A 14,787-nucleotide genomic window follows, 5' to 3' on the forward strand; every position below is an offset into this window, starting at 1 on the left:
TATAGGAGCAGGGAGATCTTACTGCAGTTGTACAGGGCCTTAGTGAGGCCTCACCTGGAATATTGTGTTCAGTTTTAGTCTCCTAATCTGAGGAAGGACGTTCTTGCTATTGAGGGAGTGCAGCGAAGGTTCAGCAGACTGATTCCAGGGGTGGCTGGACTGTCATATAGGAGAGACTGGATCAACTGGATTCACTGGAGTTTAGAAGGATGAGAGGGGATCTCATAGAAACGTACAAGATTCTGACGGGACTGGACAGGTTAGATGCGGGAAGAATGTTCCTGATGTTGGGGAAGTCCAGAACCAGGGGACATAGTCTTAGGATAAGGGATAGGCCATTTAGGACTGAGTTGAGGAGAAACTTCTTCACTCAGAGAGTTGTTAACCTGCGGAATTCCCTACCGCAGTGAGTTGCTGATGCCAGTTCATTGGATATATTCAAGAGGGAGTTAGATATAGCCCTTACGACTAAAGGGATCAAGGGGTGAGGAGAGAAAGCAGGAATGGGATACTGAGGGAATGATCAGCCATGATCATATTGAATGACGGTGCATGCTCAAAGGGCCGAATGGCCTACTCCTGCACCTATTTTCTATGTTTCTGTGTTTCCTCATTGTCCTGTAGTTCCAAATTTTCTCTTGTAGCTATCATTGTCACTGTTGGATTTTACTTTGCAACTTCAGGAGTGTAACCATTACCTAATTACAACCTCTATTCTGCTATCTTACCTGAGGACTTAGGTGCTTACAAAAATCTTTAGCCCACACTCCACCACTTTACCTCAGGACCTCATACCTCCAATAGCTAAAAGTTACCTCACAACTTCTATCCTTCTATCTCTGTTACAAATTTGTGCATGCCGTAGATACCTTATTGTGTTCATTGGTATCAGCCACTCTTGCAGCAGCCTGTGCAACTTACTTTTATAGTAGTTGTCTCAAACTGCCTTGCATCTTCTTGTATGATAGCATGACCATAGTAACAATAGAACCCCCTTGTGTTCTGAAGTATATATCTATGTCGGTTGCATATGTATTCCTTTAAATCCTTCAAAGGTGGACTGAGTTAACAGTAGGTGAGGCAGTAATTCGTTCAAATTGTAAGTTGTTTTATTCCCCAGTAAGGTGAACATACAAAGCAATGATTATAATCAGATTCACTTAGTTCAATCCATACAGCTTGTCTTTGTGCAATGAAATAATAATAATGAATTGCAATGCTATTCCATTTTGGTGACTAATCTTATTTAACTTAAATACAACAGTCCCTCTGCATCCTGTCCTACAGCCCAGGATAGAACATGTCTCCCTGCAGACTCCTGTCTACCTTTAAAATTCTGCAGCACTGCGCTGCCTGACTGAATTTTGGTGACTTTTTATTTAAAAGACTGAGTCAGCTTTTAGTCAGAACTGATCGCCCCATTCTACCCCTCCAACAGCAGAGTTCACCAGACTAACTTGGCAACAACCCTAATGAGTTGAAATGAATAAGACTGTTGTAGCAGCAATGAGTGTGAACAGTCGCTGGAACTTGGGCTGGGCGGTTCCAGTTACACATTCCAGATGAACTTCGGGGTGTGGCTTATCCTCCAAGGGAACCAATCAGCAATGGGTCTGGAGAGCCAATCAGAGAAACGGCTGCATTTCAGTTTGTACAAATATACGCATCCGTCAATTTATCTTTTATTGTCTTCAGGCTGCTAGTTTCAAATGCCCCATCTGAAATTCAATACTCACCTGCAAGATCTGCTGTCCTGTGAATTCAAGCACTTTACAGCAAGCTTTAATATAAAAACGTATTAAAAAGAACTCATATCCAGATCCTTTCCATGGAAAAAATGATCAATAAGTCCAGAAACATGACAGTCTCACTAACCTTCCTTTCAAGCTAGACAGTCTCCAAGAAATTGAATAAATAACTAAGGCATGCAGCTGCACAAGAAATTTTATTTCTTATTGATGGACTCAAGAAAATAGAACGTTACACTCTCGAATAGGAATCAATGAGTAACTGATTGCTTTGAATAGACAATTAATTTCACCAACCAAGAATATAAATAACTTAAATAAGATCTCTCTCTGAATGAATAAATATAAAAATATTCATTCACCTTAATAAATAAATAATGTCTTTCACAAATTATTTCATTAAATAATATCGAAAGCAGAATAAATAATTCAATAAGCATTTCTCTATATGGATATAAAAAAATCTAATTCCAAACAAGCACATAAATAAATGAAAGTTGAGAATAATAAATAACCAAATAAATAATGGTTTAATAAATTAATACAAGTGTAAATTAATACAAGTGTGTCTGCGCTCATTCAGAGGCTGAAATCCAAGTCATAGTCAACATCTTCACTGAGGTGTACGAAAGCATGGGCCTTACACCAAACATCCGTAAGACAAAGGTCCTCTACCAGCCTGTCACCGGCGCACAGCACTGCCCCCCAGTCATCAAGATCCACTGTGCGGCCTTGGACAGCGTGGACCACTTCCCATACCTTGGGAGCCTCTTATCAACATTGATGATGAGATTCAACACCGCCTCCAGTGCGCCAGTGCAGCTGCCTGAGGAAAAGAGAGGTTCGAAGATCAGGCCCTCAAATCTGCCACCAAGCTCATGGTCTACAGGGCTGTAGTGATTCCCGCCCTCCTGTATGGCTCAGAGACATGGACCATATACAGTAGACACCTCAAATCGCTGGAGAAATACCACCAACGATGTCTCCGCAAGATCCTGCAAATCCCCTGGGAGGATAGACGCAACAACGTTAGCGTCCTCGACCAGGCCAACATCTCCAGCACCCAGCATTGAAGCACTGACCACACTCGACCAGCTCCACTGGGCGGGCCACATTGTTCACATGCCTGACACAAGACTCCCAAAGCAAGCGCTCTACTCGGAACTCCTTCATGGCAAACGAGCCAAAGATGGGCAGAGGAAACATTATAAGGACACCCTCAAAGCCTCTTTGATAAAAATGCAACATCCTCTCTGACACCTGGGAGTCCCTGGCCAAAGACCGCCCTAAGTGGAGGAAGTGCATCCGGAAGGGCGCTGAGCACCTCGAGTCTCATCGCCGAGAGCATGCAGAAACCAAGTGCAGGCAGCGGAAGGAGCTTGCGGCAAACCAGTCCCACCCACCCTTTCCCTCAACGACTGTCTGTCCCACCTGTGACAGAGACTGTAATTCTCGTATTGGACTATTCAGTCACCTAAGAACTCATTTTTAGGGCCCAATTTTGGCCATGACTTGCATCAATTTTTTTGGAGTAAGTTGTTTTTTCCGGCGTAACTTAAAAAATGCCATTTTCCCCCCAAAATTTGCTCCAGAATAAGTCAGTTAGGTACGATTTTGTTAGTTCCGTTTTTTTTTCAAAAGGGGGCGTTCCCAGACACTTACACCAGTTTTGGCCATTTATTCCACTTTGGCCAGCTAAAACTTACTCCAAATCGAGTTAGGTCAGCGTATATGGCCAGCTCTGAAAAATCTTGCGGGCAGTTAAGAAATCGGCGCAGGTTAGTATATTTAAAACACCAAGACTTACAAAGCACTAAACAAAGCACAAAAATAAGCATTCAATAACAAATAAAAAATAGAAGGAAGCTGAGGACCTGCACCAAGACTTACAAAGCTCTAAACAAATCACAAAAAGTAATAAGCAATCAATCAATAACAAATAAAAAATAGAAGTCCTACCTTTACGCCAGAATCAAGATTTTTTTTAAAAGTCCCCCCCCCTCCGCCCCATCAAAATACTCTTTCTCGTTCCCCCCACCCCCCGCCGCAAGCTCTCCTCCACCCCACCCCACCCCCAATCAAAACTCTCAAGCACAACCATCAATAAATAAAAAATTATACTGAAGTCCTATCTTGGCCCAGGAACTCAGCGGGCCGGCCGGCCGGTGCGGGAGGCCACTCGGCCAGGGATAGGGTGCAACGAAGATCGGGGCATCCCTTCGGCCAGGGATAGGGGCTGCGAGCATCGGGTCCTGCTCCCAGTCCGCAGGATACGCTGGGAGAGCAGGAACATGCGCGCAGACTTCACTGCGCATGCGCGCAGCTGCCAGCAGTGCTTTCTGCGCTGACCTGTTGCCCCGCCCCCCCACTTCACTATCTACGCCATGCTGGGACACCGGAAAGTCAGCAAAGCGGGCAGGATGGGGCCCCTTTTTTTGGATGCCGTTTCCAGCGCGTAAAATCGGCACATTTAAGATAAGTGTGCCGACAAAAGGGGTTAGGGAAAATTGGGCCCTTAGAGTGTAAGCAAGTCTTCCTCGATTCCAAGGGACTGCCTATGATGATGATGATGACAAGTGTGCCTGGCAGAAATAATTGAATGTAATAGTAATAAAGTTAAATAAATTACTAACCTAGTAAAATACATAAATTATTCCACTTCCAGCATTACCGCAAGAATTGTGTCTGCTTAGGAGCTGGTATGAAGTTTAATATTTAATTCTCAGGTGCTTACTTTGTAATTCTTTGTTGCTTTGTATAGATCTCCCAGTCTGCTGGATTTCTACATTTCCTTTCAATTGTGTAAGCCTTTTCTTTTGCTTAATACTGGCCTGGAAAATCTGTCCTCCCTGAGTCCGTAGGAAGTGCCGAAGGACCCGGGAATGCATCGCAAAAGCCGGTTTTCAGCGCACAATGCGCATGCGCTGAAAACCAGCTTTTCGGATCTGTCAAGCTCCTCCGTATATCGGGAGCGAGGACATTTGCAAGGGTAAGATTGCGGGATTTACCCATATCTTGCCCAGCAAATGTCCTCAAAATTCTTCTGCCTGTTAAAAGCAGGTGCATTTATCCAGGTGCAAGAGTTTAAAAACATACAAAAATATAATAAAATTAAATTTAAAAAACACATTTTATTTTTAAAAACCCTGCCTGCTACGTTAAATTTATTTTTGACCATAATTTTAAAAACTTTTTAAAAACTTAGAATTTTTTTTTCTCTCAGATATTTATTATCTTTAATTTCAATTAATTTTAATTATGTGAGGTGTTTTTTATTTTTTATTATATGGTGTTTAGTGTTTTTGATTTTTCTTCTCATTAATAGCTCATAGATACAGAGCTCTCATTGCTATTGATGAGAAAGCTGTGGAATACTGTACCTGATTGGCTAAGCAGTCACATGTGACTGCACCTTCTGCGTGGGAACCTGGAGGACAGGAGCGCGCTTCGCAGCGCAGGAAGAAAAGGCCTCCCCAACGGAATCCCACGCTCCTCCGGGACCAGCAGGTAAATTCATAGAAATTTTTCAGGTTGGAAGCATCCGCCCTCTGACTGCAATTCAGCCCCACTGTCTCTTATATTGTTTCTTGACCCTGGTTGCTTAACTGCACAAGTGGTGCATTTGACTTTTCAGGATATGTACTGGTTTTGTATTGTACCAAAAACTTCTTTGAATAATTCCCACTATTTGTCTGTAGGTTTAATCATTAACAGCTCAGTCCAGTATATTGTGGTTAATTTATTTCCCATCCCTTTTGAAGTTTACCTCACTTAAATTGAAAACCCTGATTTGCAACTCTCGCTTCTACTTCTCAAATGATCTCAAATTCAATCATATTGTAGTCACTATTTGCAAGATGTTCCCTTACAGTCAAAGTAACTAATTCTGGTTTTGGTATAGCCATATCCCTTGCCAGTTCTAAAACATATTCGGATGGTGTGTATTTTAACCCGCACGATGGGCGGGAATCAGAGTAGAAAAATGATAATGAGTTCCTACCGTGAAATTTGGCAGGACCACCGCGTTCCCGGAATTTCCCATTCTCTACTCCACCTCCCTGCAAACACACTCCCCCGTTCTATCCCTGCAAATATCGTGGCCATTGATCCAGGAAATTGTCCCGAATAACTTTTTAGAAATTCATTGCCTTTACTGCTTGATCTATTCTGCTTCTCCCAGTCCATGTGACAATGAAAATCTCCCATTATAAGTACATTGTTTCTGCTATCTGTTCTCCATATTTATAAATCCCTGCCATTATATCACTACTGTCAGGAAGCAAGTCATCCTCGTTCAAGGGACCGCCTACAATGATGATGACTGTCAGGAGGTCTGTAGACAAATCCCACCAGAGTCTCGCATCCTTTTTTGTGCCTTAGTTCTATCCATACTGTTTCCACTGTCTTACTAAAGTCCTTTCTTTCCACTGCTGTGATTGTGTCTTTTTATTAACATTGCTACTCTTCTTCCATGCTCAATTTTCCTCTCCTTTATAAAAATCCTGTAACCTTGAATACCTAGCTCCCAGTCATTCCCAGCTTCAGCTATCATCATCATCGGCAGTCCCTCGGAATCGAAGAAGACTTGCTTTTACTCTTAAAATTAGTCCTTAGGTGGCTGAACAGTCCAATATGAGAACCACAGTCCCTGTCACAGGTGGGACAGATAGTCGTTGAGGGAAAGGGTGGGTGGGACAGGTTTGCCACATGCTTTTTCCGCTGCCTGTACTTGATTTCTGTATATTCTCGGCGATGAGACTTGAAGTGTTCAGTACCCTCCCGGATGCACTTCCTCCACTTAGGGCGGTCTTTGGCCAGGGATTCCCAGGTGTCAGTGGGGATGTTGCACTTTATCAGGTAGGCTTTGAGGGTGTCCTTGTAACATTTCCTCTGCTCATCTTTGGCTCGTTTGCCGTGAAGGAGTTCCGAGTAGAGCGCTTGCTTTGGGAGTCTCGTGTCTGACATGTGGACAATGTGGCCTGCCCAGCGGAGCTGGTCGAGTGTGGTCAGTGCTTCAATGCTGGGGATGTTGGCCTGGTCGAGGATGCTAATGTTGGTGCATCTGTCCTCCCAGGGGATTTGTAGGATCTTGCGGAGACATCGTTGGTGGTATTTCTCCAGCGTCTTCAGGTGTCTATTGTACATGGTCCATGTCTCTGAGCCATATAGGCATCTGAGACATCCGAAAGACAAAGGTCCTCCACCAGCCGGTCATCGCCGCACAGCACTGCCCCCCAGTCATCAAGATCCACAGCGCGGCCCTGGACAACGTGGACCATTTCCCATACCTTGGGAGCCTCTTATCAACAAGAGCAGACATTGACGACGAGATTCAACACCGCCTCCAGTGCGCCAGTGCAGCCTTCTGCCACCTGAGGAAAAGCCCTCAAAACTGCCACCAAGCTCATGGTCTACAGGGCTGTAGTAATACCTGCCCTCCTGTGTGGCTCAGAGACATAGAAACATAGAAAATAGGTGCAGGAGTAGACCAGTCGGTCCTTCGAGCCTGCACCACCATTCAATAAGATCATGGCTGATCATTCACCTAAGTACCCCTTTTCTGCTTTCTCTCCATACCCCTTGATCCCTTTAGTCATAAGGGCCATATCTAACTCCCTCTTGAATATATCCAATGAACTGGCATCAACAACTCTGCGGTAGGGAATTCCACAGGTTAACAACTCTCTGAGTGAAGAAGTTGCTCCTCATCTCAGTCCTAAATGGCTTACCCCTTATCCTTAGACTATGTCCCCTGGTTCTGGACTTCCCCAACATCGGGAACATTCTTCCTGCATCTAACCTGTCCAGTCCCGTCAGAATTTTATATGTTTCTATGAGATCGTTCTAAACTCCAGTGAATACAGGCTCAGTCGATCCAGGCTCTCCTCATATGTCAATCCTGCCATCCCGGGAATCAGTCTGGCGAACCTTCGCTACACTCCCTCAATAGCAAGAACGTCCTTCCTCAGATTAGGAGACCACAACTGAACACAATATTCCAGGTGAGGCCTCACTAAGGCCCTGTACAACTGCAGTAAGACCTCCCTTCTCCTATACTCAAATCACCTTGCTATGAAGGCCAACATACCATTTGCCTTCTTCACCGCCTGCAGTACCTGCATGACAACTTTCAATGACTGATGAACCATGACACCCAGGTCTCGTTGCACCTCTCCTTTTCCTAATCTGCCACCATTCAGATAATATTCTGTCTTTGTGTTTTTGCCCCCAAAGTGATAACCTCACATTTATCCACATTATACTGCATCTGCCATGCATTTGCCCACTCACCTAACCTGTCCAAGTCACCCTGCAGCCTCTTAGTGTCCTCCTCACACCGCCACCCAGCTTAGTGTCATCTGCAAACTTGGGGATATTACACTCAATTCCCTCATCCAAATCATTAATGTATATTGTAAATAGCTGGGGTACCAGCACTGAGCCCTGCGGCACCCCACTAGTCACTCACTGCCTGCCATTCTGAAAAGGACCTGTTTATCCCGACTCTCTGCTTCCTCTCTGCCAACCAATTCTCTATCCATGTCAGTATATTACCCCCAATACCATGTGCTTTAATTTTGCACAGCAATCTCTTGTGTGGGACCTTGTCAAAAGCCTTTTGAAAGTCCAAATACACCACATCCACTGGTTCTCCCTTGTCCACTCTACCAGTTAAATCCTCAAAAAATTCTCGAAGATTTGTCAAGCAGGATTCCCCTTTCATATATCCATGCTGACTTGGACTGATCCTGTCACTGCTTTCCAAATGTGCTGCTATTTCATCTTTAATAATTGATTCCAACATATTTCCCACTACTGATGTTAGGCTAACCGGTCTATAATTACCCATTTTCTCTCTCCTTCCTTTCTTAAAAAGTGGTGTTACATTAGCTACCCTCCAGTCCATAGGAACTGATCCAGAGTCGATAGACTGTTGGAAAATGATCACCAATACACCCACTATTTCTAGGGCCACTTCCTTAAGTACTCTGGGATGTAGCTATGTGTCTGTAATGGCTACTATGTCATATCCTTTAAGCTGAATTTGTGCTTCTAATTCATTTGTTTTATTTCTTATGCTCTTATTTAGGTTAATATTATTTCCACTCAGACCCTCCCTCTTTATTGGTTTAAAGCACCTTCTACAGTACTAGTTATCCTTTCCGCTAGGGCCTTGGTTCCAGCCAAGTTCACTTGCAGCCCATCCCAGAGATACAGCTCGTTCCTGTCCCAGTACTGGTGCCAGTGTCCTGCAGGGAATTAACCATGATCAAGAAGGTGGTTCTCCCAGGCCGAGGTGGGTGGGGTGGTTTGACCCATCCACCTCCACGGAGGTGTGTGGGGGGCCTGACCCATCCACCTCCATGGCACGAACCTGGTATTGCAGTACTTCCAGGAACGGTGCAGTGGCTCTAGGCCTTTTGGCTAAGAGCATTGGCGCAGAGTGATCCTTGATGTGTGCAAGGTGACCTCTGGCGTTTGTAATCTGACAAGATGATCTGACAAAGAATTGGAAAGATTGGCAATGAATAAATTTTAAAAAAATAAAAAAAGTACTGGTGCCAGTGTCCTATGAAATGGAACACCTCCTTCACACAGCTGTCTTTCAGTCAATGCATTTTCTTTCCTGACCTGTTTATCCCTATGCCAATGACCACGTAGCTTGGGTAGTAATTCAGAGAATGCCACCACTGAGGTCCTGCTTTTTAATTTGGTGCCTAGCTTCAGATATTCCCTTAGCAGAACCTACATAAGAACATAAGAAATAGGAGCAGGAGTCGGCCATATGCCCCCTCGAGCCTGCTCCGCCATTTAATACGATCATGGTTGATCAGATCACGGACTCAGGTCCACTTCCCTGCCCGCTCTTCATAACCCCTTATCCCCTTATCGTTTAAGAAACTGTCTTAAAGTTATTCAATATCCCAGCTTCCACAGCTCTCTGAGGCAGCGAATTCCACAGATCCACAACTCTCTGAGAGAAGAAATTTCTCCTCATCTCAGTTTTAAATGGGCGGCCCCTTATTCTAAGATTATGCCCGCTAGTTCTAGTCTCCTCCTCCCTTTTCTTTCCTATATCATTGGTGTTGACATGGATCACACCAAGTGCTTCTTCACCTCCCTTTCTAAGTTCCTTTCCAGCCACTATGAGGTATCCTTTACCCTAGCATTAGGTAAGCGACACACCCTGCTGGATTCTTAATCATGACTGCTGAGGATACCCTCCATCCCCCTAATTATTGAATCCCCTATAACTACAACTTTCAGTTTTACTGTCCTTTTACTGCCTCCTGTTACATGACTAGATACGAATAAAATATACTGGAATAAATAATTAGATGGGAAGAATGAAACATGGCAACTAATCCTATACAGGTAATTTGAAATTAGTTACAGCAAGGGAAAGATATTTACAGAGTACAGATTGATATATTTAGTTTAATTTCTATCCTGTAAATTTCTCTCTACCGTTGTAACTAGCCCCCAGTGTATTTTTAATATTTTACTCGCAAACACAATTAACATATAATGGCTCTGAGGAATACAAAACTTTTAAGAGATATATTTAATACCAAAGTCATTTTTTTTTCATCCACTCTGTTATACAGTGAGACAGTCTGCTCATTTGATTGGTGACACTGAAATCTCATGTTACTGAGAGCTGGGAATTCAGACAGCAGCCTGCTGGGTAATGGATTGTAAATAACTTATTAAAAGGCTGTGCACGATTCGAGATTCAAATTCGGCACAAAAGCTGATTAGCCGATGACCTGCCAGTATGCAAATTGGCGACCTGCCTGCCCTCAACAGGCCTTCACGTGGTTAGACACTCTCAATCCTCATTGTTTCACTGTTCTGCTCTCACACTTGTGTTTTATTTCAACTTTGGTAATTTTTTGAATTCCTTTCAGGCATCCACAGTCAATATCAAGCACCCTTCTGTCAGCTTTTCGGTATAGCCAGCTGAGCATCAGACTACCAATAATGTGGTTCGCACCAACCTCAGAAGAGAGTAGAAGTTTCCAATCAGTTATGCTCGGATCCGCAGTCGGTCCGCGGATTGCTCACAATCTGTAACCAGTTTGAACTGGCCTTGGGAGCGAAGGTAAATCACAGCAAAAGCGAGGCCATGTTCTTTGGAAGCTTTATTCCCTTCACTGTGAAGTCAGATTACCTGAAGGTATTGGGAATATGGTTTGGAGCGGACGGGGCGTGCATCAAAAACTGGAAGGAGCGTATCGCTAAAGCCAAACATAAACTGGGATGGTGGAAGCTGCGCTCACTCTCCATTGCAGGAAAGAACCTGGTCATCAGGAGTGAGGTGCTCTCGGTGCTGTTGTACGTGGCGCAGGTCTGGCCCATACCCCCTCTCCTGTGTCGTGGAGTCACCCGAGCCTTCTTCCATTTCGTCTGGAGATTGAAAATGGACCGTGTTCGCAGAGACACGATGTACAAATCTCTGGACAAGGGGGAAAAAGGACGTTCCGAACGTGGTCTTCATCCTGATGGCCACCTTTGTGTGCGGCTGTATCAAGCTGTGCATAGACCCTTCGTATGCAAACACCAAGTGTCACTACGTGCTGAGATTCTATCTGTCCCCGGTGTTGCAAAGGATGGGTCTGGCCAGGCTACCGCGGAACGCTCCAATCAGTTGGACCATGCCTCAGCACCTGTCCTTCATGGAAAAGTTTTTCAAGAAAAACACCTTTGACCACAAGGCCATAAAGCAGTGGTCGGCACGCAAGGTCCTGGACGCCCTACAAAAGAAGATGATGGATCCTGTCGGACGGTTCCCCGAGCAGACTGTTGAACTCATTTGGCAGAATGTCTCATCGCCAGAGCTGTCACACAAGCACCAAGACGTAGCTTGGTTGGCGGTGAGAAGGGCCCTACCTGTCAGATCCTTTATGCACAGCCGGGGTTTCAGAGACACGGCACTCTGCCCCTGAGTTGGCTGTGGTGCGGACGAGACTGTCATCCATCTCCTTTGGGATTGCCCCTTTGCAAGGCAGGTCTGGAAGGAGATGCAGTGGTTGCTGTCGAGGTTCATCCCAAGCAGCTCCGTAACACAGGACTCTGTGCTCTGCTGACTGTTCCCAGGGACGCACACCGAGACAGACATCATCTGCTGCTGGAGAGCCATCAACTCGGTGAAAGATGCACTTTGGTCTTCCCGAAACTTGCTGGTCTTCCAGAGCAAGGAGATGTCCATGGCCGAGCATTCCACACTGGCGCAATCCAAGGTCCAGCAGTACGTGCTGAGGGACGCACTAAAGATTGGTGCAGTCACCGCAAAGGAACGATGGGGAAGAGCCACAGTTTAAGGCCCTTCCGCCACTGTAAACCCAGGAGATGGAATCAGCCCCCCCTCGGGCTGTACTTGTTAATCTGCTTGTATACATAGAGCACCATGTACTGATAAACACCTGTGTTGTGCCATGTATAATGAAAGTCTCTGCACTGTTTAGTAACTTGTAAAGAAATGTAAATGTATTCTCATCCGTTCCGTGTACTGCTTTCATCTGCATAGTGCTACATGTAACGTGATTCGTGATCGGCATTGAAATATATCCTGGAATCTAATGTAAACCTGTTCTCATTTGCTCCATGTAATACCCTCATTTGCACAGTACTACATGTAACGTGATTTACGGATTGTACTAAACTGTTCCTTAAAATGAAATGCACGCTAGTGCATTGTATGTAACTGCTGTCAGCATCCAAACGAATTGTATGGAATTGCTGATCGCAAGGTACTGAGCTACTTTCCAATGTATTGTGAAAATTTTATATGAATAAAGTATATTTTGGGGAAAAAAAATTAGAACAAAAGCAAAATACTGCAGATGCTAGAATATGAAATAAAAACATAAAATGCTAGAAATACTCAGCAGGTCAGGTAGCATCTGTGGAAAGAGAAAGAGTTATTTTCAAGTCGATCACCATCCCCAGTTCTGCTGAAGGATCATCGACCTGTAACATTAACTCTGTTTCGTCTGACCTACTGAGTATTTCCAGCATTTTATGTTTTTATGCAAGATTAGAATCTACGTTTGAAATGCAAAAAGGGGTAAAAATTGGACGTGCCCGAAGAGGGGTAGAAAAAGTCAGACCCCCCTCCCTCCCCATCCAACCGGATTCCGTTCTCTCCTCTCAACCCCGCTCACTCCTCCCCTCTCCAGCCCGTCCATACCCCTACCTACTCATCTCCAAGTACTCTTCTCCTTCTCTGCCAACCCCTCTTCTGGTGCCATCCCTCTCCTCCCCTTCCAACCTACCCTTCCAAGTGCCCTCTCCTTCCACTTTTCACCCCGGCCTTCCCCTCCCCCTTGTACCTTTCCCTCTCTCCACCACCTTCCATTTCTCCCCTTCACCTCTCTCCTCGCCTCCCCTCCCAACTCACTTCTCTCCCATCGTTCCTCTTCCCCAAAGTTCACTCATTTTCCTCTTCCTCCCTCTGCCTGCTCATTCATAGAAACATAGAAAATAGGTGCAGGAGTAGGCCAGTCGGCCCTTCGAGCCTGCACCACCATTCAATAAGATCATGGCTGATCATTCCCTCATTACCCCTTTCCTGCTTTCTCTCCTCACCCCTTGATCCCTTTAGCCGTAAGGGCCATATCTAACTCCCTCTTGAATATATCCAATGAACTAGCATCAACAACTCTCTGCGGTAGGGAATTCCACAGGTTAACAACTCTCTGAGTGAAGAAGTTTCTCATCTCAGTCCTAAATGGCTTACCCATTATCCTTAGACTGTGTCCCCTGGTTCTGAACTTCCCCAACATCGGGAACATTCTTACTGCATCTAACCTGTCCAGTCCTGTCAGAATTTTATATGTTTCTATGAGATCCCCTCTCATCCTTCGAAACTCCAGTGAATACAGGCCCAGTCGATCCAGTCTCTCCTCATATGTCAGTCCTGCCATCCCGGGAATCAGTTGGGTGAACCTTCGCTGCACTCCCTCAATAGCAAGAACGTCCTTCCTCAGATTAGGAGACCAAAACTGAACACAATATTCCAGGTGAGGCCTCACCAAGGCCCTGTACAACTGCAGTAAGACCTCCCTGCTCCTATACTCAAACCCCCAAGCTATGAAGGCCAACATACCATTTGCCTTCTTCACCGCCTGCTGTACCTGCATGCCAACTTTCAATGACTGATGTACCATGACACCCAGGTCTCGTTGCACCTCCCCTTTTCCTAATCTGCCGCCATTCAGATAATATTCTGCCTTCGTGTTTTTGCCACCAAAGTGGATAACCTCACATTTATCCACATTATACTGCATCTGCCATGCATTTGCCCACTCACCTAACCTGTCCAAGTCCCCATCAGCCTCTTAGCGTCCTCCTCACAGCTCATACCGCCACCCAGCTTAGTGTCATCTGCAAACTTGGAGATATTACACTTAATTCTTTCATCTAAATCATTAATGTATATTGTAAATAGCTGAGGTCCCAGCACTGAGCCCTGCGGCACCCCACTAGTCACTGCCTGCCATTCTGAAAAGGACCCGTTTATCTCCACTCTCTGCTTCCTGTCTGTCAACCAGTTCTCCATCCACGTCAGTACATTACCCCCAGTTCCACATGCTTTAATTTTGCACACCAATCTCTTGTGTGGGACCTTGTCAAAAGCCTTTTGAAAGTCCAAATACACCACATCCACTGGTTCTCCCTTGTCCACTCTACTAGTTGCATCCTCAAAAAATTCCAGAAGATTTGTCAAGCATGATTTCCCTTTCATAAATCCATGCTGACTTGGATCGATCCTGTCACTGCTTTCCAAATGCGCTATTTCATCTTTAATAATTGATTCCAACATTTTCCCCATTACTGATGTCAAGCTAACGGGTCTATAATTACCAGTTTTCTCTCCCTCCTTTTTTAAAAAGTGGTGTTACATTAGCTACCCTCCAGTCCATAGGAACTGATCCAGAGTTGATAGACTGTTGGAAAATGATCACCAATGCATCCACTATTTCTAGGGCCACTTCCTTAAGTACTCTGGGATGCAGACTATCAGGCCCTGGGG

This window comes from Pristiophorus japonicus, chromosome 4, assembly GCF_044704955.1.
Source record: "Pristiophorus japonicus isolate sPriJap1 chromosome 4, sPriJap1.hap1, whole genome shotgun sequence".
NCBI classification, from domain to species: domain Eukaryota; kingdom Metazoa; phylum Chordata; class Chondrichthyes; family Pristiophoridae; genus Pristiophorus; species Pristiophorus japonicus.